This window comes from Peromyscus californicus, unplaced genomic scaffold (genome assembly GCF_007827085.1).
Source record: "Peromyscus californicus insignis strain IS unplaced genomic scaffold, ASM782708v3 Scaffold_11__1_contigs__length_118956290, whole genome shotgun sequence".
Taxonomy (NCBI): Eukaryota; Metazoa; Chordata; class Mammalia; order Rodentia; family Cricetidae; genus Peromyscus; species Peromyscus californicus.
In genome coordinates, this window is record NW_026294402.1 from 5751785 (window position 1) to 5777636 (window position 25852).

At 39.5% G+C, this 25852-nt stretch overlaps 1 long non-coding RNA gene across 1 annotated transcript; it reads left to right on the plus strand.

The window, feature by feature from the left end:
* Positions 1–43: 43 nt before the first annotated feature.
* Positions 44–25483, plus strand: LOC128119020 (uncharacterized). Its single transcript, XR_008221421.1, has 2 exons — positions 44–23991; positions 24076–25483. It is a non-coding gene; the product is annotated as an uncharacterized LOC128119020 (long non-coding RNA).
* Positions 25484–25852: the final 369 nt, after the last annotated feature.

Consider the following 25852-nt stretch of genomic DNA (forward strand, 5'->3'; position numbering starts at 1 on the left):
GTGAGTCGGGGGGGGGGGGGGGGGAAGCAGGGAGGAGGGGAGGGGTAAATACATTCCCTTCTTGGGGATAGTGGGTTTTTTAGGGAAATATGGGTAGTAACTCTCAGGTGGAAAATATTTTTAGTGCCTCTGAATTTGAAAGACATGCTCTAGAAACAGACAAATCTCAGGTGGAAAGTTTTGAGTGCCTACGACCCAATTCTAAGTGAGTTGCTTCAGGAAATCCTAGATACTTGCTGAAAATAACACAACCAGATACAGTGATGATCAAACACACAACTCACTCTATCATTTCTACTTAAAATATTCATTTGAAAGACAGACAACAGTTCTTTACTGCAATGAGTTACTGGAGATCTGAATGTTGAATAAAAGTCTCACATGTGTACACACACCAAGTTTACACCACTGGTGAACTCAATAAAGTCAGTTACTGTTTGCTTTTATCAAATCATTGATATCAATTCCAGTCATATTATATATATACTATATACATATATGTATATTATACAATAATTTCTCTAAATTAACAATAAATTCTCTAAATTAAAAAAAGAACTGACTGTGGTATATCCATAAACAATAAGTTCTTTAGCACATTTAGAAGAGGGATTAAAATAAGGAACCAATCAGGACTCGTTGGCTTCGTTCATTTCATGCATGAGGAAATCATACTGGCTTACCTGCTGTGCGGTACCTCAGGTAGAGTAGCTAAACAGAGATTTACCCAGGTACTCCAGCCATCAGCATGAGTAAAGAGATGCTCTTCCTCTCTAGTTTACATACCTTCTCCTGCCCTGCGTCTGAAATACACTACACTCTTGACTGGCTCTTCATAATCTACACACACACACACACACACACACACACACACACACACACACACACACACACACATTCTCATGTCACTTTTCGGGCTAAAGGATCTGGTTCTGCTATTTCTGTTCAGGGACTTCCGTTTCGTCCATCACTCATCTACACATCAGAATTTCCAAGTGGGCTTTGAAAAAAAACCCTCACATTTATTAAGAAAAAATCTTGAGCTACATCCTTAACAGTTACTCTTTAATCTGTCAGTTTACTACCCTGCTGTTACATTCCTGCCATGCCAGTCTCTATGTGACATCACCTTTTCTGCCAGAATTTCTCCACTCTCACTCTAGACCCAGGCATGTGTTAACCTTGCATACCTGCATTGTTTCTGTAAAGTCTTCCTCAGTCCACCACACAGTGATTAGATCGCCCCTAGGTTTCCCTGTGGCTGTCTAAATTACAATAATATGCTGCGGCCCTGCTCTGATGGCCCATAGGTCTGTGGGCTTTGCTGAGGGAAAACAACATTTTCTTGATAGAGAGATGACGGTCATATTTGTCCTCTTGCTGTGGCTCTCCTGGGTTACATCGAGACACTTCTCATGGCTTTGTTACTCAATTTGCCTGCAAGTTCACTTCTCTTCATTTCTAAGCTGTTTTTTCCCTATCCTGTGACATCTTGCCCTTTGTTAGCTACGACATGGGAGCACATTTTATATGGATTCAGAACAATGGTCTGTTTCCTGTTCTGAACTTTATAACAGAATGAATAGAATATTATTTCCTTCCCTATAAAGGAATCTACAAATAGTTAAGTACTCCTATTGTTTTATATTGCAAACCTTGATGTAAAATTGTCCCCTTATTTCTGATTTTATTCAACAACTATTTTTGAGTACCTACTATTAGCATAAGAAAATATGTTAACAAGATTTAATAGAACATGGAGCTTAAGAAAAATTGTATATAACTCAAGAAAGGTATAGCCCAGGAGTAATAAAAATCTAGTGTCTGTTGAGTAGAGGGCCATCAGATATTTGTGGGATATATAAACTTCATTCTTAAGGTTTGATATGTGCAAGACATTATTTATGTACAATTTGAATAAGATAAGTTCTAGAAAAGGATAGAATTTTAAAATAATAACTATATAATCTAGGCAACTGTCATCAATTCATTTGCTTTAAATTGGTATGTACATTTGTTTATTGGAAAAGCTTTCAATATCATTTCCCCACAAATATAATCACAATAAAAATAATTTTTAGAATACTTAGGGAAAATTTTCTTCTGTGGCAGTTGTATGGACTGGAAAAGATTGATTAATTGAATGTAGCCTAGACTAATGTCATGAGTTCTTTTACTCAAGTAATGGCCCCTGGAACACTGGATGCAAACAAATCGTTTTTCCTTTGAATTTGGACTAATTTGATAATAGTTACCATTGTCTACTAGCACAGTCTAATTTTTAAGATAATGAAAATTTTCTAATTTCATTTCAACTAAGGGTAAATAAAGTGTGCTGTCTTCAGGGCTGGAGTTTATTATGGCCCTGTTTTGCAACTGCCTAAAAACATTTGATATTCTTGATTTTGATCTCCATCCATAGTTTAGATGTCTAAACACCACGATTTACTATTTAAGGCTAAGCTTAGAAAGAAAAACATTCCCAGAAGAACATGACATGACCGAATGGAAGTTACCTCATCACTGAGTCTTTTCCTCCATTCCTATCTAGTCATCGTAACCTTTATCTCCACTCTGCAGGTCATGTTCTGTGGGTTGTTCTAGAGTAAAATTAAAGCATAAGAACACAGGCTTTATATCATGAAATACTTGAATGTCACTGAAGCAGATTTTTTTACTTAATGGTAGATTTCCTTACAAAAGTTAGACAAACCATCTGTGTCTCAAAAGATGATTATGGCCAGTATTAACTGTTTTGTGGAACTATTTTGTTTCCAGTGTTTAAAAACATGGCACCTTTAGTTAGGTGATGCTTTTCCACTGTGTTTTTTCACCCTTATCTTTAACTTTTACTCCTGTACAGGTATGAAATAAAATATGTTTTAAATAGCCATGGTGCATCAACTTGTAACTTCTAATTTATTCCCAACTATAGTGATTGACTTAACGATGTACATAAAGGGCTAACTTGGGACTATGCCCACTTCTTGGTCATTTACTGGCTACATGAGTGTAAGCTAGAGGTATGTCATTAAGCCTTACCCAACTCCTTTGCAACTAATAGGCACATGATATATGTCTGCATGCATCCATACAAGCAGTCAGAAATGTCAGTTGCCATAAATGCATTTTCATTATGTCATAGTTGACTATAATTTTGTCAAACTAATCAGTTCTATAAGCTAGTGAAAAAAGAAATCTGGAAAATCTACTTGCTTTTCTTCTGCTATTTACTGTGAAATATTTGACTTAATTTGAGATGTATTTACTTTATTTCTTTTCCTGAGAAGAATATAGCTTTTTGAGTTTAGGGCCTGTTTCATAAGAAATCTAAAGAGTAGCCGTGTGCTGATGGTACACCCCTTTAACCTTGGCACTTGGGAGGCAGTAGCAGTTGTATCTCTGTGAGTTTGTGGCCAGCATGGTCTACAAAGCGAGTTGCAGGATAGCCAGGGTTACATAGAGAAACCCTGTCTTGAAAAAAACTAAAAGAGAAAGGAAGGAAGGAGGGTAGGAAGGAAAGAAAGAAGGAAGGAAGAGAGAAAGAAATCTAAAGAACATATCACCTTTTGCTTATAATATCTGACAGTAATAGTACTAATTTTTTAGAACACAGCTCTTCCAAAAACTTAGGCTGGAACTCTATCTCTAACATCTGACAATGGGATCTACAACTCATGCTGAAATCAACTTCCCAAACAGCATTGCTATTTGCTGATGATACCAGATCTCCCTGACTGCTTGATCTGAGAGCTTCGATCCCTTTGAAAACTGCTGCACGTTCCATTGACGCTATGGACACCGTGGCCCTTTGCCTCGTCTCTGTTTGCCCTTATCAATCAGATTTTAGGCTGAAATATGAATCCTTCAAATATCTTTAAAACGCCATAGCCTCATATATAAGGAGCACTCAAGGCTAGAAAATATGTTTTCAATATTGAAGATACCTTGGTTTTGTTTTGGTTTTGGTTTACTCCAAATTCAGCAACCACTCTCCTAAGGACTGAGTTTGTTGGACGAGGGGAAGACTCCAGGAAGGTGCAGCTTTCTCTTTCCTATGATCAACCTCTCAGATGTAGGAAACATCTTCATCTTTTAAATTCTAAAAGTAATTCAAAGGCAAATACTCTAGAAAAGGTGTGTAAACTCCCATGTTGCTCACTTGCACTAGACTAGATCATGGCATAATTTTCATTAGCAGATCACCAGGGTTCTGTGACATTGCTGTTGTCTTTATTTGAGGTTGGGCACCAAGTGCAATGTCTGCTTCTACCTTCAACCTGCCACTTCTTTAGTGTAACATTGCTTCACACACCCTGACCGTTAAAATAAAAGTAAGTAGAAAGCCATAGATCATAGATCCACCCACAGAATGAAATACACAGTTCAATATGGATTACACTCCACATTATGGTGTGAATCCAAGATGAACAAAACCTAAACAATCAGATTCAGGTTAGACTCAGGGGGAAAGCCCTGCAGACCACCAAGTTCCTGGCCTACCCATCTCCAAAGTTAGGTCTTCAAAACTAATGTTAAATGCTGTGTGTCAATGCCTTCTTGGAACCTCAGGACTGCGTAGTCTGAGACAGGCTTGCACAATCTAGACCAGCCTGGCCACACAGTTAGACTTCGTCTTAATTTTTAAAATAAAGGGCAAAGAGTAGTTTCCTTTCATTGCTTATCCTCTCTTCCCTGGAAGGATTTAAGCATTTATGGGGCACTGATGATGAGTTAAACAACAGTAACAGCCTGGCTGCTTTGAAGGGAGGCAAACAGGCCTGCTCCCCCTTAATGTTGACAGCATTCCAAAGCAGAGCTCTGGCCATGGCTGGAGGATGCACCCAGGCTCATCCAAGCTCCACGCAGCTGGGGAGTCTGGAAAACCTTTGCAGGACTGCTGGATGAGTCCCAGAATGTCAACCTCATTTTCGATTTACTGGCTCTGGTTGCCTGTGTCACGCTGACCTTATTGTTAAACACAGGTTTGTTTGCCTTCTTACGACTCATGGTGAAATGGAGAACACATTACTTCTAAGCTGGTTGAAAGCTTTTAACTGACAGGGCACTTTCAGAGAAACAGGAAGAGGGCAGCTATGGAGGGCCACTCTGCTCAGTACTTCCAGGAAGCTGAACCATACTATTAACTCTCGGGGGGGGGGGGGGGGGGGGGGGGTGACAGTGGTGTCATGGCCCATATTTAGACAGATGAAAGTAAAATATGCAAGCAGCATTATAGTCTTCAGGAATACATTGTACCTTACTTTTTAATTATCTTTGAAATTGTTCATCAACCCCAACTGTAGCCAACTTCCCAAATAGTATTTTAAATGAGACCCATTTTAATATGATTTTCTCTTGTGAGGTACATGTGAAGCTTAACACATCTTTGTCTATGACGGTTGTTTTTCTTTTGAGTTTTCCTTGTTAGCTATTTTAACCAGCAGTGGTTTGAAGTGTCTTGTCATTGAAGGTAACTTTTGCTATCCTCCTTGCCCTAGGAAGGCTTTGATTTTTAAAATGTCTATTCTTCAAACTGTGTTTCTATTAAAGCTCTGTTATCTTTCTGTCTTATTCTAATACATAGCAATTAGAGCTGCTGAGCCATGCAGCAATACATTAAGTGTGACTGGATTTTTTAAAATATGGACTTAATTTGGTAAACACAAATTTTAACTTTTTTAAATAGGAAAACAGCTAATGAACTTCTATCATAGCCTTCCTGAGCTAGGTTGGCAACTAGAGATTTGAGGTCAAGGACCATTATAGAGCATTAGCTCTTCTTCCTCCTAGACCTGTACAATTGATAAGGGAGACAGAAAGAAAAGTGTATGTGAATTAACAGCAATGTACCGCAGAGCTGTCAGAGGCGCACCCTGCTCCTTCTACATGGGACAGAAACCCTGCCCAGAATTTCACACGGTAAGCAGTGATAGAAAGAGCTCCGTGGGCTGCCTTCCATAGTCATCATTTTAATCACTATTGTACCTCCTTTTGACCCAAATATTCCGTAAACCTTCACTCTTCTGGGGTGATCATATTCCCAGGAAAAATCAGAGTAGTCAGGCCTCTATTTTTAAAATATTTCAACAGGACAACAATTTTCAATTTTTTTTCTAAATTGATACTTTGAAACAGAGGATTCAGGCAAGGGCTGAGAAGGGGTGTGGCTTGCCAGGCCAGTCGGAAAGGTCACTGACATAAAAGCAGATATTGTCCCCTTGATTATTGAGCAACATTCATGGCAGGATGATGCAAACTCCAAAAGATGATGTGCTGCGATAACTGTATGGGAAATGTTCGAAGAATTACCAGTCATTATCCAAACACGAAATGTAAATATGCTCAGAGCTTTGTTCGTGTTTAAAGAGTCTCTCACTGTTCTAATTTGAGGCTACATCATTTAGGGGGAAAGTTACCAATCCATCTATTTAGATATCAACTAGTTGAGTTTTCTAAGATCATAACATTCCTCTTAAAACAGAGAAGAAAATGGCTAGAAGCAAATTATCTATTTCAACTCCCAAAGTTAATCAAAGCACCACTTTTCACTCGGGAACTTCCCGCTTTCTATAACGTTTACATCAGTGCACCACGACCAATTCTGCTGTCTCTCAGTATAGGAAAAACTTGTTCTGAACACAGCAACAACAACATGATGCTGTTGGTGATAGTAATGATGGTGGTGACATTGAAACGTGGTACTTTAGGCATCACTCATTCTCAACTGCAAGCGATGAGCAACTCTAGAGAGTAGGTTGGTCACCCTGCTGAACCCTAGCAGTGACTAGTTCCCTCTTCTCTGAGGTACAGTTGGGTGGAGAGAAAAGACAGATGTTTTGATAGCTGGGTACCACCGTGAACAAGAGAGTGGAAAACACACAGGAAACTCCTAGAATAGCTGACTCCAGGTGGGCCCAGATATCCTTTAAAACTTTGTATGTGAAGTGGTTGAGGAATTAGCTTAGCATGCAGGCAAGAAGGAAGGAAGCACACTCCAAACTTGTTAACAGTAGGGGACAAGCAGCAGGAAAGAGCACACGCACGTGATGCTGACAGAGAGCATGGAGTCAAAGTTGATGATGAGACTCAGGAAAGAAACCAAGTCCCAAACATCTGTGGCCATGTGTGCCATCTTATCACACAAGACAGGACTCCATGTGAGCAAGAAAACAGCATCCTCTGTGTGATTGCACTAGAAATTCCCTTCTGCAGTAAAGATGGTGGGCTTAGAGAAGGCTCATCCTGGAGGCAGTGAGCATGTTTTGAAGGAAGTTACAATATTCTGTGAAATGATGGGTCATAAACATGAAGAGCTGGGGGTGATTATGACCTCTTTAATTTTCCAGAAGGCTTTATAAGACATAACAGAGAAGCACTGACGAATGACGAAAGTAGATGAACACACCAGATAAGCATCTCAACAGGAGGCCAGATGCCTAATTGTTTGGCTTCTGTGTTGAAACTGAAATTCCTCATCGAGGAAGAAAATAAAAACTAAGAAACGTCAGTTTTACCAACTGCTAGAATCCAAATAAGTACCCTAAGAAGCTGTACCTCTCCTCCAACATCCCCACCATTTTGAGTACCTACAACCTCGAAGCCCTGGTCTAGGAGCTGAAAGAAAGCCAAAATAGCTCCAAGCTCAGCAATGAGAAGTAGAGACACTGAGCTACAAACATATACAAAACAAACATGTCCGATGACTCCTTCAGATGCCACTATCCAGTAGTGTGGCTGTATGGGACAGGAATAAAAAGGTTAACTACCTGTTCGCGGTCTTGCTCGTGATCCATCTGAAGAAGCAGATGGGTAACAGCCCGGAAAGTAACTTGGCAGTTTAAGCTCTAGTTGTCTCTGGTTACCTCACTCAGTTCACCTTCCTCCTTATTCCCACTAATGAGAGAGCAGCGAGGAGGGAGGAAGCTTTCTCTGTGCATGGTGACTGTGGGAACGGGGTCTCCTGGCCACTCTTCTGACTCCTCTTCTTCTTTTCTGGCAATTGCCAAGCCTGGTGGTCACAAATGCAGAGGTGTCGTCTCCTGTAGACGACCATGGCTTTTGAAATCATCAGGTCTCTGCTCCCTACTGCAGAGCATGTTGACTGCTGACATGATGCTTTCTAATCTGTGCTGGCTCAGCAGATTTCTCCTACATGAACTGGTTTCCCTGCCTGGACTCTTCTGTAGGGTCACTTTGTCCTCTCACTACCTGCTGTGACCTCACCCTGCTGGCAGAATAGAGGCTTCTCTGAGACTTCATAGTTTTTAAAGCTTGACTGAACTCTAGCCATCACATTCACAGACTCCTCCTGCCTGGTCTAGATTATCTGTGGCCCACACTGTCTTCTTCAAGATCAATCCCCAAGTGTAGAAATCTGATATCCCTGCCACACCTGTGGCTGCTTCTTTTTCTCTTCCTGTCAGTTGCAGGATTCTGGATCTGAGGTGGATTCTTGTCATATCTCTTCAGAGATACCTGTGATCAAGCTTGACTTTATTTGATTTTGAGACAGGGTCTCACTGTGTAGCCCTGGCTGTCCTGGAACTTACTATGTAGACAAGGCTGGTCTGGAAATCACAGAGATTCACCTGTCTCTGCCTACTGAGTGTAGGTTTAAAGGTGTAAGCTATCATGCCCAGCATGCAAGTCCAACTCAAGGTCTACATGCTTAACACTTAGGGGACGATTTTTCTCTTAGAAAGCCTTGCCTTCCAGATTTGCCTTGCTCTGGTCCAATCAACGACCAACCCAAGAAGTCAGAAGATGAACACTGACTTTCTTTAAGCATTTCTCCTCCAGTGTGTCTTGAGAAGGCCCAAGCTGTGGAGCTGTGAAAAGGGGGTGGCTGTGGATAACACCTATCACACTCTTTTTAATCTCATGTTCTATGCTTCCACTGGGATAATTTCACTGCTTTGAATGCTGAATTTCACAGTTTAAGCTGAAGTTGTTGAAAGGCTCAGAGAAATATACTCTGTTACTTGTTGGTAAAAATAATGTTTACGGCAGCCTGGGAAGAGGAAGTCATCAGTGCTCTGTCATGCCCATGCCCTTCTTTGATCTTTTTGTTACTAGTTTGTTTTAAGTAAATAGTAGATCCCTTATAATAATATTCAGCACATTTAGATATTTAGTCTCATGTCCTTAAGTAAAATTATACAAATGTGGCTTCTAATTTCTGAGTAGGAAAGAAAATAGTTTGAAATATATTGGAAATTGGGGGGCGGGTGTTGCTAGGATGGTAAAATTGTCTCCCTATCTGTGAACCTCTGGCACTGTTTCCCTGGAAATGGCCAGGTGATGAATGTTAAAACTGAGCATGCAGCACCAGCATCATCATGTGCTTATTTCCAACCTGTTATTAAAAATTACATCTCAGCTTTTCTGCTAAGGGTGGATTTCAGAGGAAATGTTTTGTGACTCACACAAGAAAATTGAGTTAGTTTACCCACCTTGAATGGGGTCATATGTTAAACAGGCTCAGGTTTAAAATGAATTGTTTCTTAAAAACAACATTGGGAATTTAAATGATTCCAGTGTAATACCATGTAATGATAAAGAATAAGCTCTTTATCAGTGAATCACCTCCAACCTCACTATAATGACATACCAGGTACATATGCATAGTCAAGACATTCTCCTCATTTTACTTCTAGTCAGTATTTCAGCTTCCATTAGACCACGTGACATAAGGTAGGATATTAATATGGTTTGGTGGTATGCATTCTTGATAATCTATGCATTTTAATAAAGCAAGGATTGGTTCTCAAGACAATTAAATTGAAGCCAACTAGTTGTTTTGATCATAAAGATAACACAAAACAGATCATATCAAGTATCTAGTGAGACAAAAAAATAATATATATATATATATATATACATATATATATATATGCGTGTATGTATTGGTTACAGTGGCCAAAATATGATTGTTGTTCTACCAATTTAATTTTCATAAGAAATTGTGTACTAAGCATTAAAGGGAAAGGTATAATCTAATTGTTAAGACTATTATTCTGTATTGGTTTCATTAAATTAATATAATTTAGCTGTAAATAAATGGTAGTCAATAAATAAACTAAGTACCTGCAGTGTGTGTGAGCCATGCTGGGATGTGAAGACAAAAAGATGAAAGGGTAGATTTCTTGCTGGATTTCTACTTAATTGGCTGTCAGATATTACAAACTGTAATAAATGTATTTGTTTAGTTTCCATCAAGTAATAGGTTGGAGAAAGTAGAATGTTCTATTTGGTTATTTGATCACAAAACGGTTCTTACAGCATAAAACATTTATTTCATTTATTCCTGGCTGAGCATTATGTTTTCCTATTAATTAATTAATTAATACATTACCAGTTAAATTTTTAATAATGTTGAGAAACTTCTTATTTACCTATGAAGTGATATGCTGTAATTATTTTGTAAATACTTGATTACAATTATGGATAAAGTAATTTTTATTTTAAGTTAACTATTTAATATGTAAAAGGAAAATGTGCTGCTGGTGTGCTACTGACCCATGCTTGTAATCCCAACACTTGGTGAGCAGAGGCAGAAGGATTGCTGCAAATCTGAGGCCAGCTAAGACTACAGCATAAATTCTAGGTTATCCAGTATCAGAATGATACTCTGTCTCAGATTTTAAAAAAGAAACTGCAGTAAGTCCCAGTGAACGTGCAGGCAAGACTTTAGTCTCTGCTGCCAGAGTATGCCTCTCTCTGGAGTCACTTCCTAAGCCTGTGTGTATGCATCACTTTCTCTCTGCTACTGGTGTGCAAGATCAAATCGTCTACGTTTTTAAACAATGTTTTATCTACATAGCATGATGTTATTTTACCTGATCAGAAGTGGTCAAATCCCATCTTAAAAGTGATCTGACCTAAGGAGAATTATTTTGTAAAGTGCAGAAATCCATTCTGTGTGAGTAGTTTGCAATTTGTAATGCTTAAACAGGAACACCACAGAAAGCAAAACCTCTCATGCTGGCTTGTGTTATTTGCATATGAATGTGCTGTGACAGGACACCTAGGTCACCCAGCCTCCATCATCCCATTTCACTGTTAGTTAAACCTGACGTAATCCAATAAAACCAATAGTGGCCATACTTTTTGATTCCTATGTTTGAAATAACACCAAATGGAGCACATTGGAGGACTACCTGATATAGCTCACATTTACACATCTAGTCCCCCAACACATTAAATAAGTGTTTTTAAAGGAAATATGAACACAGGGAAGGAATTTGAGTTTATTGAATGTACTTAATAAAAATAATAGACTATCTGCTTGTTAAATAGCTAAGATTAAATTATAAATCCAAAGGTTTATTTTGTTGTCATTAAAGGATTTCAGTATCATTTGTATGTCAAAAATTACTTGTGAGAATCACAAACTCAGATCTTTACTGTGAGAAGTATTCTTTTGTATATTTCTTGTGTGATATGATAAACACCCTGAACATTAAATTTTTTTCTAATAAATGTGAGTCATATATGAATGAAATACATTTAAAGGAGAAAAAATAAGTCCAGCATTAACAACTGTTAATCAATCGTTTAACCGTGGCTATTGATCAAAGGCATATTGTGATGTAGGTAGTGTAGTTTTTTATTTGCTTTGTGTATTCTGATTTCTTCCCATCAAAAAAATAATTATTTACTTTCATCATTGTTTTTAGTTCTTATGGACTCTAAAACCAGGTTGCATTCTATAATTCTTATAATCTTAAATGCCACTGGTCAAGACAAAATCCTGTGTGACTGCAAAATTTTTCTTTCTAAACCAGGTTTTGTAATGCCTTCAATTGCAGTGCTTGGGAGGCAGAGGCAGGTAGATCTGCGTTACTTTGAGGCCAGCCTGGTTGAGGCTAATCAGGGTTGCATGATGAGATCCTGTCTGGTTACAACCTGGCAAAATCAGGGAGTAATGCTAACACTGAAGTACTTTGTACTCAGTGAAGAGCAGTGTGAATGCTCATCTTTTCCATCTTTCTGCACACTTGCCGTTCTGTAACAACAGTTTCTGTGTAAGACAGATCAGTGGTAACATTTAACCTGGACACAACCCAAACTTTGAAGCAGGTGTTTGTTGTATTGATTTAGGGAAGAAAAATTATTGTCAAGAATTTCCTTTAAAACTACAAGACCTTTAAAGAGCCTGAATATGGCATAGAAATAAAAACTAAGGACATTAGTGTGCCAGTATGTAGGTACTTGTGAGTCATCAGGCCGGCAGTCTATGCAGGTCAGTAAATCAAAAGCAGCATTCTGCTCAGAGTTCTAGAAGACAGGTGTGTCACTGCTGGATTTCAGTAATCTGACCTAAGTTCCTAGTCTTATTATCGTTTAACACACTGTGGTGATATTTCAGCAGGGAGCTCTGTATTTACAAGGGAAATCACCGATAAAACCCCTTCACACTCTAGAACATCCCATATGAACATACACTTTTTTCCCTAATAATTTCCAAATGAGTGTTAAAAATTAAGTTACCACATAATTTCATACACCATAAAGATTATCTTCAGAAGTTAATAAATCTTGGATCACCAAATGTATGATTTTTAAGAACCCAAACACCAAAGCTTATGGATACAGATGTTTATTAGAAAATGTGAAATATCCAGACTTCAAAAATATTAGATTACTGATTTGGCAAACAAATGCATGAGAGAGGCCATTTGCATTGCAGGATGGAGGATGGATGGGGAGCCCCCTGTGGGCCTTCAACCTCTCCTCTCCTGTGTGGTTTAAGAGGATGATGTTTCTGTGAATTTGTGTTCTGAAATAGCAGATCTGTGAGGATCTATGTTTTGGAAAATGTGATGCCATTTTTAGGGAGAAAACTGAAAATGCACACCCCCATGAAACTTTTATCTCCCACTTTCAAAATAGAGAATCACATTCATTATTATTTAAGATGTTTCCCCCTTTTTTGATAAATTTTATGAATTTTATATTATACTTAATGTTCATATACAAGCAATTTGCAGCAGTATGTTAGTAGAATTCTTTCTGAGCAACACGTTTGTAAGGAGGAAGCCAGCTTGGGAAGGTAAGGTTAAGCTGGGATGAATTCGTTAGGTTCTTGTCTGATGGTTCCAGTTATGCTGTATGTAGTTACAGCGAAATTCATGGTGGATTTTCATTCAGGGGCTTATTATACTTAGCATCATTTATACATTTTAAAAGGTTTGCTTTGGACTGGGCAGTGGTGGCACATGCCTTTAATCCCAGCACTCGGGTGGCAGAGCCAGGTGGATCTCTGTGAGTTCGAGGCCAGCCTGGGCTACAGAGTGAGTTCCAGGAAAGGCACAAAGCTACACACAAAGAAACCCTACCTGGAAAAAAAAAGTTTGCTTTCAGTTGCCTGTATCAGGGAGAATTATTTCTCCATTATGTTCATATCCTGAGTTATTTCTACTGAACAAGGGCTCACTTTGGAATCCTTCTGAATGTGAGTGCTTACCTTTGAATGTGTGAGGGCATGCAGCTCCTGAACACTGTCAGTCTAGAGAATAGTGTAGATAATGTTAGCACATGGCTAACATATATGGAGCCAAGAGTCTGGAAACTTAAGAGTTCTGCACTAAGACCTATTTTATTGGTATGAGTCAGTTGCCAGCAGAAATCTTGAATTTCTCTGATCTTCGTTTTTATTTTTTCTATTTGAAATATTGTGCAGCATGATATTGTCTATATGAAAAATGGGGTAGTACGATATATATTCCAAAATATTTTGTTTTTGCTAACCACTGGACTAATTTTACTTCATATCAAATTCTTTATGCCTGATGCTTTTGTTGAAATAATTGTGTAAATTATTATCTACACAATAATAACTTAATGTAAATTTTAATAATTTTATTTAATTTTGTGCTGTAAATTCCTGTTTAAACTTGTGTAATTAGAACTTGAATAATTCTACTTATTGGAAAATTCTAGAAACATTTAATTAATTCCTAATTCCCTATACATATACCAACAATTTAAAGTAGTTTATGATATTGAACAATAACTCCTTCAAACAATTTTATAATAATTTTCTTCACTATGTTATAAAATTGGATACTATCATTATGAAACATAAAACACTTAAGATATTGATACTTTGATTTGTGATGCTTTCCAACACAATGCAGTTTTCATAGTCTTCAATTTTTTCTTAATTTTGTTTTCTGTAAATTTGAACTATTTTTTTTAGATAAAACCTTTGTTTAATCTGGGGAAAATTTTGCCTTTTATCTTTCTATTTTCTCTATCCATCGTCATTAATAAAAACTTAGTTCTGAAAAGCAAGTAACATTTTCTATTACATATTCTTAAAACTGATTTTGGCATTATAATTCAAAATATTAATCTGCACTTTAATTCTTCCCACCTATATTTAGAAATTTCCATCTCTTTAATTGCTTGAAATAATAGGTAAATGACTTTACACTATGCTTCAAGGACAAACTCAAACAGAAATGCAGAAGCTTTACTGATTAAAAATAATTGTGAAATAATTTCAACTGAACATTTAACAGTGTGCCTGCCAAATGTAATAAAGTAGTTATTTCAAAATATGCACACCTATGATCCAAGCACTTGGGAGATAGAGGCAGGAGAATCAGGAGTAAAGCCAGCCTCAACTACCTAGGGAGCTCAAGGTAGCCTGGGCTACATAACACCCTATCTAAAAGAAAAATCAAAATACGTATTTCAAATGAATAAAGTCTTCTATATTAATTTGAAGTCTTATGTTTTAATTTAGTCTTTAAATTAGTGTTGTTCTAGATGAACTTTTGAATGGCATGAGAAAAATATGAGGAAATAGTCATGTAATAAATTTCAATCATCATAATTACAAACACTGGTTTGTTTCCTCTGATATCTCTTCTACAGACTATTTATTTCTGAATGCCAAATTCACCATTTCACCACATTCTGAAGCTGCAGCCTTGTATCCAAATGGACATTTCTTACCCAAATCTGTGTTGTGCTTGAAATACCTTGTTCATAAATACTCTGTTCCTTTGTGTGGTTCCTTAACCTCTAGGTACACTGTTCAGGCAGACTTCAAATGTCAGATGATCAGAGAACTACAGGACGTGAGAGTGGCACAAGACCCAAATATCCAGTGGTCCATGCAGTCTGTGATCTGCAGACATGTTTTGAAGCAGAAAAAGAAAATCCTATCTCATTAATGTCTGGATGACATTGTTTTCCACTGTCCCCATAAACGTTTTAGAGAGATCAACAATGAGAATCATCTCTATTGCCCACATCGCAGAGATCCTCAGATTCCGAAGTGTCTGTCCCTCATGTCAGGGCAGAGTGGAAGAAGGATGAGCTGGGGACAGGCACTGACTTACAGGTTATGAGGGACGAGCAAGGCGCTTCTCCAGTAGAGCTAGGCTCGTCACTTTGCGTCTAACAAAAATGTGGAAGATTTTCTTCCACAGTCAGCTTTCCTGTTCACTGTAGATATAAATAAGCTGTCCTGTAATCCAAGTCAGTTCTAACACTACCTACATGCAGCTGTTCAGACCTTACAAGTTACAGTTCCTTCACAGAAGACTGCTGTCTCCTCAGTGGCCAGCTGTGCACAGTGAGGCTCCAGGTTACTCAGAACTTTGGACAACTTTCCTACAAATCAGAAGATCCCAAGACCCTCCCTTCAGGCAGAGTTAATTTGCTCTAAAGCTCACAGAACACAGGGAAACATCTATGTTTGCCAAACTGACATAAAATAAAGCATCAAGATGAAAGGCTAGGTTAATGATGCACATTTGGGCGAGGCTCAAAAGTATCCCAAGTTCAGGAGTGACGCCTCCCCATTGGCTTGGGTTGCGTTATCCTCTCAACAAGTGGATGTGTTCACTAGCCAGAAACTCTCAGAATAACATCCTTTAGGGAGTTTCGTGAAAACCTTATCAGGGAGACACAATCAACTAACTTATTCTTCAGCTCTCATCTTCCCACTACCAGCAGGACAGGAGATGGGGTTAAAGGTTCTAAGCTTCTAATCATGGATCGGTATTTTTACGTATAAGCTCTAAATATTTAGAAGGCAGTTTGACAGTATGATCATTTAGCAAAATAACAGTAGCAGGTTCTATCCTGGGGCCTATAACCTCAGCTTTGGGCTTTTTGACCAGAAATACCGTACCAGGCATGGCATTCCATACAGTGGAGGCCTCAGATCTAATCAGACAATGGTTAGTTACCCCCTAACACTCACCCCACTCCTGCACCAGTGGGCATGTCTTGCTTGCTAGGGTAGTGTTGCATCATGCAGGGTCCAGCACTGGATAAGAGCCCACCATGGCTTTTCTGCTTGAGTACCCTGGCTAGCACCTTCCAACACTGTATAAGCTAGCCAGGCAGAAGTTTCTCAGTCAGTTTGAGATTGATTTCTCTATGTCCTTCAGCCAAAGTGTGAAGTGTCTTTACCAATAGAGTTTTACCAAGGAGCCATAGTTGTTCACCAAGGGCAGTGGCAATATCCTGAGTTGTTTTGGAGACCTATGAGGTCACCATGACCAATAACTCATAAAGGAGGCATCCCATGCCTTACACTGTGATTTTAATTTCATAACTCATGACTTCTAGGAAGGACACTGCCACAAATGCAAGATAGTTTCCTTTTTTTCAAGTCCATTGGCTTTCCTTAAGGCTTTTCATGAAGCCTTAGTTTTGATTAATCTCCTCACTACCCTCTCCTCTGCCACATTTTTATTAGCAGTATGTTTTTACTCTTTGGAAGTTCCATAAGTTCAGTGTGTATTGATATCTACACACTCCTGCCTCCTTCCATCTCCCTTTTGTGCAGCCAAGCCAGCTTCAGGGCAGAAGGAGGTGTTTCTGAAGGACCCTAAGTCTAGTGTTTGTTACATCTGCTCCATAAAACACAACTTTAACATGTGATAATTCCCATGTGACCAAGCAACTACAAAGAAGATATATGAAACTAGCCCAAATCCCTAAATTTAAGATAAAGAGAAACAAGAACAATAAAATTAATGATGAAAGTCAAGTCTTAGATAACTAATGTGCCAGAAATAGTAGTTTTTAAATAACATCAAGGGAATCCCATACTGTGAGAATAAGTTTTTAACTTAGCATGCTTTCTTTCTCTCTTTTTTTTCCAACTATAGCTGAACTATTAATAACTCCTTATCTTTTTATTGATCCCCAACATTTTTCTGGAGACAGTCCCACTGTGTAGCCCAGGCTGGCCTCAAACCTGTGAACATGTGGCAGTTGATCCTATGCCCTCTGCCTCCCTCCTTCGTGCTGGATCACATGGTATGCCACTCATCAAGGCCAGCTTGACTTCCAACATCTGGCAAGCTTCCTGCTCCTGTGCTGACCATCCCACATGCATTAACTCATGCAGGAAAGCAGTCCTGAGGAAAAGCAGGCATCTGTTACCCCTGCCCTCTCCAGGTGGAAAATGAGGCACTGGCAGACTTTATGCCTATCAAAGGGAACATGCATGGGCTTAAGAAGAGAGATATGGCCCCAATCTGCCTCCTGGCCCATTTCCCCACAACCAGATCTACATTTTCTTTCTGGATTAGACTTGCTTCTTCCCTCTCAGAGTCAGACAGTTTGGAAATGAGAATATTGTGCTCTGACCTGTTGAGACACTAGCTACCAGTAAGGCGGCTTACTGTGAAAACAGAACCATTTTTGTTATGTGCTGAAATTTACTAGCAGCACAACAAGGTTTTAAACAAGTGTCGCCTTCCTCCACCAGGACATGGGGGTTTTGAAAGCAAGTGTTTGAAACTCTCCTTCTCCCTCACGGCTGGCACACCCAGCAGGAACGTGAGAGTCTCATCTGAGGTTCCCCATGCTCCTGGAAACACGGGTCTTTTTAATTCATACTGTGAAATGCAGTTTTGAGCCAAATCCTCTTACGCAGCTAAGAAAGCCTCCCCCCATCCCCCCCCCCCCCCCACACACACACACTGGGCTGGTCTCACTCTGAGGGCCAGCATGGGAATTCGCAGCAGTGCCCATGGGAGCTCGGAGGGAAGACTCCTCCTCTGGAACAGTTTTCAACATTTCACAGCATGCTGGTCCTAAATGGTTGTGTGCTGTGGAAGGTTCTGCTGAAACGCTCCTCATCTGACACGAGGCTGCCCCTAAATGCCCCCCTCTTTCTCCCTCATTTCCACTGCCCCCCAAATCCAGCTTTCCTAGCCCCAACATCTTCCTTTGCCTTACTGTCCACAAGGCTACCTTGCCCACCTGAAATAGAGATGCCCTCCTGAAAGTGGGTGTCTAAAACTAGGCACTGAGAGGTCATTTACCACGTAGATCATACTTTATCTAGGGCAATAGTGATGCCATGGGCATTCGATTCAATGAGTAACACTTTAAAAAGACTTATACCCAGGCAGCAGTGGCTCACGCCTTTAATCCCAGCACTTGGGAGGCAGAGCCTGGTGGATCTCTGTGAGTTCGAGGCCAGCCTGGTCTACAGAACGAGATTCAGGACAGGCTCCAAAGCTACACAGGGAAGCTCTGTCTCGAAAAACCAAATAAATAAATAAATAAATAAATAAATAAATAAATAAATAAATAAATAAATGGAAGACTTATGGTCTCATTCATTACACATAAAGGTCCTTACTATAAACAAAACACAATTGTGACACGATGTTGATGGTTTCACAAGCTGAGTGAAGGCCTAAAATGCATTATACAGATGAGTCATAACTCACAAACACAGACTCTCCTGTAACAGAATTCTAGCTCTTCCTAAAATGGGTGAAACGAAGTGGTTCTCAGAAATTGTGTTACACATAGTGCTTTTTTCTGATTGTGTGGAATGATTTAATAGATTAATAGGGAAGCAAGGTATTTTTCAAGCTGAATATAAACACTGCTGCAGTATTTACCTGAATTATTTTGTCTTTCCTCATAAAATAAGCAATTTGTAATTAGCCTGGGTTCTGTGTATGACCTTTCTTGCATTAATTTTAGGGCCACAAATTGGGTGTTCCATCTTTAGTCTCTCATCTGTTTTCTAGGCAGGATGAGCAGGAGGACCACAAGAGGAAGAAGGGTAGCCTCTACTACAAGGAACCCGAATTTTCCCTGGAGATGTGCCATTTAGAATTTTTGCTTGGATTCCATTGGTGGAAACAGTATCCAACAACCCCACATTGTAAGGAAGGCAAGAGATGTGGCTTTCAAACAGACCTATAGAAGTTCTAGGATTAATTAGAGGAAGCAGATAGTGAGTAATTAACTCATATAGCATTCCTTCCTAAACTCATCAAATGTGGTTATATGGCACTCATAGCCTGGTGAACTCAAAATAGGTAATGGTTATATGTAATACAGGCATGAAATTCTTCAATAGAACCACAGGAAAGGGTTTGCAGTCAAGAAGACTATGCCCAGTCAAGAAGGACACAAGACACAGATTTATTCCTCAATCCAGCCACATAAACACCCTGCAGCACTACACAGCTCATCACCTGTGGGACCATACTTGCTCATGATTAACTACTCAAGCTAAGCAGCTGGTCATATCTCTTTCCAAGTTTCACTCACGGCAGTTACCCATCAGAGCAGCCTATGGGATGACACATGTGCAACTTCCCTTATTCATTACTGATGCCTGATGATGAGACCGTAGAAACCCTAACGTAATAGTTGACATAACAATTCAAATACATATAATAGAGAACAGATTCTAAGCAAAATACATTTAGCATACATCTTTCTCTTTCATGTAAGAAGCCAATAGACCACATGTGCCCAAGGACACAAAATATAAATATTATGACATTTGGGGGTGGTGTTTCTTTTTTGCAACTCCATTGTGAGGGTCTCAAGCACAAACTCCGTAAATGATGGTATCATGTCACAATGTCAAAAGGTTATACAGCCATTCTCCTCTGTGGAATCATGCAAAGATGCACAGTCCTAGTTTGTTGTTTCCCCAATCTGAACTGTACTAACTTTTGTGACACAAAATTGTTCCTTGTCTCAGCAGCAAGATGGAGAATGAGGTCTCCTGTCTTTAACAAGGATGTTGCATGCATTTTTCCCCACCAACATGGTCAGGTACCAAAAGAGGCTAGGAAATATAAACTTTATTTTCAGCTTTTGTATCTTCTACTAAGAACTTGGAGAGAAAAAGAAAACAATGAGAATGTGAGAAGACAAGCATCAGTCACTACTATATGCAGCCAGAGAGCAGAAGAAATTAAGGAATTTATCTTAAATGATCTTTTTGTATGTGCATGATGTATATATGTGTTTCTGTGTATCTGTGTATGTACGATGTGTGTGTGTGTGTGTGTGTGTGTGTGTGTGTGTTATTTACACATCCAAGATTTGGGTGTGTGAGTGCAGGTATGCATGTGGTACACAACTCTGGTCCTCAGGTCCTTGGCTTCAGTCTTGTTTGAGGCAAATTCTCTTTAGTGTTCACCATTACACCACCAGGCTAGCTAGCCCATGCACTTCCAGTGATTCTTCTCTCTTTTCCTCCCATCTCACAAGAGTACTGGGACTACTACACCCAGTTTTACATGCATCCTGGGTATTTCAACTGAGGGTCTCATGTTTGCACAGCCATCTCCCCATCAAACTATCTCCCCAGCCTGAGCTTAAGGAATTCTAAGGCTCTGGCCTCACAATGACAACTTTCAATTTTTATTGCTCCATAACAAACCACACTAAATTTTGGTGGCTTACAACAATAATTACATTTTGTGACTTTGCCAGGAACTTGGGATGGCTTGGTTGAGAAGATAGATATACAAGTGAGTTGTCTGGGGCCCCTCATTCAGCTGAGTTCAATTCAGCTGATCCTGGGCTGAACTGGAAGGTCTAAGATGGTCATTTGTCTAATGCTTTGCTGCTCCTCTACAAGACATGGATGTTGGGACCTGAACTTAGTTCCTTGGAAGATCATTATGTACTCTAAAACTCAAGCCATCTCTCCAGCCCCAAAGGATGCTTACACAATGATACTTCCTCCATAGTGCCCTGGTGAGTGCTTGTGAACACACAGTATCTTAAACAAACTTTCAGGTACAAGCTGTTATAGTTAACATTTCTTCTATGGCCCATTTCTGCTCTCTCCTGAGATATATGCATTATTAAGACCATGAGAAATATTTTCCTAATCTCTTGTTCTAGCTTATCAAGAGAAGGTCACCAGGCACTCCTACGATTTGCCACTTAACTAAATAAAAAGTGATAGTTGACAGAACTGACTGGAAACCTTGGTTTTCCTCAACATGGAGTCAAGAAAGCTACTCTTCAATGGAGTGGGTCTTCAAGTGCAAAGACTAAGTTAAAATGTGCTTATAAAGTTTATTTTTAAAGTCATTTGAGACACAGTATAAACATGCAGCAAAGCTATTGTGGCAAGTTGGATTAGGAATAACATGAAGGTATTTACATGTCCACATATGTATGCATGTCTAGAAATACTGAGTGCAGATAAATACAGAAACACTACAAAATAAGCAAAAAATTCAGCATGATAATTTATTGACTAGTTTTTACAACATTTATTACTTAATTCTTCATGTTAATGGCTGCAAAGAAACTCCTGGTTTGGTACCTAAGTATTTGACTTTTAAATAGACTTGAACAGTACATAAATAGATTAAAAATGAAAGACTCGGGTGTCTTCTCTGTCAGACTACTCATAAAGGTTTCATCTTAGAGTTCAAGGACTCTTGAAACTCCTCCATCCTTGCAGTGTGTGCTGGAACTGTGGAGTTTAGGCATAGAGCATGAACAGGCAGTGCTCTCAGACCCTTCAGAGAACAAGTTATTTTCCTTAAAATGTAGGTGGAAGAGGACATACTGGGGCACACAGAAACTCCATCATGCTATAGCACAGAGAGCAATGCAGTCTTCATCAGAGGTAAGTGGATTCAGGCATGGCTTCCATGTCAACCATGGAAGAGCAAACTATGGGAAGTACTGGTGAGAGATGGCCAATGGTGTGAAGGCAAGAACACCACCATCTAACTGAGGTTGTCCAGGGACCTTCAGCTCCAACTCCCTCCCACACTTCACTTCCTCAAGTAGACCTCCACATGAACATCACAAATCATGGAAAATGATTCCATGACTGTCAGTCCAGTAAGCACCAAGATTCAACCTCTCCCTATAACCCCAAGAAATACCCACCTTAAACCGTGGCCTATCTGTCATGAGTCATGTCATGTCATGAGGAATGAAGTCATCCTCTGCTGGGCCCCTAGTCTATAGGGAAGTTTACAAACACTGATGGAACAAATATAGGTTAGTTCCTTGCCAAGCGTCTTCTAGTAAGTACTGTCAACATTCCTACTTGTTTCATAAAAAGATGGGTGTGGCTGTCTTACCATTCATTTTTTAAGTATCACTCAATGACTTGATCTTCTCCGTCATTCATAAATCTCTTCTCCCAAAGGTATTGCCACTTGAAGTACGAAGGTAATGATAACAATGGATGAACACATTAAATGTGTTCAGGAAGTTGATAAGTACCTGTTATTAACTCTGAATCAAAGAGAGCGGCTGGCTGGAGTAGACTGCTCAAGTAGGCTAATCTCATTTTTAAAACAATGTTTTGATTTTGAAAAGCAGAAGTGAAATTTCAACCCTTAGGGGAACATCTATGGTCACCAGGAATGTAATTTTTGGACAGGAGTCAAGCCTGTTGTTGTTTTTACTGAGAGATGATTTCCATGTCTTACCCGGTGACATGAGGTCATGGTAAGAGCAACAAGTGACTAATGGGCTGTGAATTAAAGGAGGAGCTCTGATCAAAAAAACCCCAAACCTACTGTATTTGAACACTTGCATGATGCTACAACTGAACATTTCAGTACATGAATTAAAAATATTACTTGAAATGACTTTAAGACTATGTATAGAAAATATATGAAACAGAAATAAGTCTCCTGATTTGACCTGGGTCCCATCCCCATAATCACTGTATATTTTAGAATATCTCCAAGAATACAAGATGTCTCATTTATATGTAATAATTCAAAATCTAAAAGGCTTGGGTCCCAAGAATAAAGTGTGCTCAGACTGCACTACAGATTAAAGTTCTCTGAGTTGATGTCTGATGGCTTTTCTAACTTAGCCTCTGTGCAACACAAATATGTGAGGCCTGTGGTTGGGAACAAGGTCAGCAGCAGGGAATAGTCACAGAAGCATAGAGAGATTTCGTTTATTCCCGACATAGCAGGTGTTCAGTAGGCAGTCATAACATGTGAGGTTAACTACTGAAGAGAAAATGGAGGAGGTTTCATGTATTTTTATCTTCACTATTTGGGGCCTGGGTAGTTGGGGATTATGAGAAATATAAAGTATATTTATATGTCCTTTCTTTAATCCACTCTCCCTGGAAGAGTCAGTCAGCAAAGGGGCTACTGGTGAATATTTCATTCATGCCTGTAGCAAAGCAAAGCAAACCAACACACACAGAGCTTACGCTTCTTCACACTGCACGGACACTGCAGAAATAGAAAGATTATTTTACTTTTCAAATCTGACACACAATACATTAGGAAATCGTTCAGTTGAATGACTAATGTGTGTGAACCAAACTTAGTGGAATGATGGCATAGCCCAAGAGTCACCTGTTAAATACATCAGTGTTTCAAATGCACAAAACACCCACAGTGATTACATCAGACCCTCAACGCCACCCTCATACTGTAAGCAGTTATTTGGGTGCATGTTGTTTCATGTAGGGTTCAGAGTGAGGATATGACGGTTCTAACATGTTCCACTGTCTCTGAACAGGTAACGCTCTTCACTGCTTCCAATGGCATCCCAGTTTTGAGCATGACTCTTCCTTGACTGGCAATGCTCTCTCACACAGCAACCTTCTGTGGCTTCAGAGCATACGTCTTGGTCTTTGCAGTGCTCCTGAATGATTCATTTGTAGGATACTTACTTCATGGGGAAAGCAGCTCTAACCTCTCTCCAATATATTGTCACGATTTCCTTACACAGGTAATTAACAGAAAAAAAAATCTAAAAGATTAAAACTTCAAGCACAAGTGCAACATGAACCAGCATGTTTGTGTCTTGTTTCAGGGAAGGAACCTCAACAAATAATGACACAGAGTAAATCTCACCATCAGAAACGAGAGCTGAATTTCATACCCACATCCTACATAGAAAAAGCTCTAAGCCCTCAGTGAGCATCATGGGTTTAGCTTACAGGCAACTGGGAGGTGGGAATGTTCTGGTCTCTTAAAATAAAATGAAATTGAGATTTCTTTGCACAGCAGCAGCAGAGGAAGACACTGGATCTTTGCTGTCAAGTTGGTCTTTGAAAGCAAATCAGCTTCCCTTCATGGATCCTGATCTAGCATGATGCAAGGGGTGATGGCAGGGGGCTTCATCCAAGGGCCCTGTAGACCAGGCCGCTAGGATGTTATGAAGGCTACCTTCTGTCCCAGGAAAGGTCATCAGTGACAGCAATGACACTGGTGTATTAAGCCACCAGGCACCCACCTACCAAGGAATTCACCATACCTCACTACAGTGCACAGGGACTAATGCTGGGAGGAAAGCGGAAGAGCCAAACTTCCATCAGAGTTTCACATCACACCATAATCTTTATGAGCTGTTTTCCATTGATTGCCTTTAGTTCACTGATGCTATTTCTGGATGGATCTGTCTGTCTACTGTTACTGGTTAATTCTAATTCATTATTTTATTTCATTTAACAGCATAAATGCCCCGAGGCACAGTGCTGTGTATATGTTCAGCCTATTATCTCTAGAAATACTGATGCAATGTAGAATGAATTGAGATTATAGGCTGTGACATGTAAACATAGCTTCACACACCTCTAAACACCAGAGTGTCTAGGAATTAGCGAAAACTCTGAAGGAATCTGTTAGATACCAAGGCCAAGTGCAGTGGGTCTGGGGAGACAACTTTTTAGACTATGGAGAATAAAGGCTTTTTGCTATTGTAGACACTCATAGGAATTGTATGTTGGAATTGTTGAAATAGATTATGATAGAAGAAATGGCTGATATGTAACCTTTTGTTGATGACCTATAACTGAAGAGTAAATACCTCTTTGTTCTATGAGTTCTGTAATTCAGAGAAAGAAAACCTTTGTATATTTCATTCCTGCTAATGAAGCTTTCATGACCATGCTTTCAAACTGTGTGGCTTGGGGCTGGAGAGATGGCTCAGTGGTTAAGAGCACTGCTGCTCTTCCAGAGGACCAGCATTCAAGTCCCAGCACCTACGGAGTAACTCAGAACCATTTGTAACTCCACTTCAAAGCTCTCTGACTCCCTTTTCTGATCTTCATGGGTAAAAGACATATGTACTACATACATACCTGTGAACAAAATATCATATAAATAAATAAATCTTAAAATATTCAAACTCTGTGGCCTAAGAATCTAGTACTTTGGTATTTGTTTTCTGTTTCAATTAAACAAGGTTTAGAAGGCACAGCTTCCCAATTTGAATTTTCTTTTTTTTTTTTTTTTTTTTTTTTTTTGGTTTTTCGAGACAGGGTTTCTCTGTGTAGCTTTGCGCCTTTCCTGGAACTCACTTGGTAGTCCAGGCTGGCCTCGAACTCACAGAGATCCGCCTGGCTCTGCCTCCCGAGTGCTGGGATTAAAGGCGTGCGCCACCACCGCCCGGCCCAATTTGAATTTTCAAACAACGTCCTTATTATTTGTATAAGACCATCTCAGAGACCAAAGCTTCCCATCATTAAAATACCTGAAGACTGCAGCATTGCAGGTGACGGATGTACGCCACACTTGGCAATGCAGGTTGTACGCCACACTTGGCAATGCAGCTTGTACGCCACACTTGGCAATGCAGCTTGTACGCC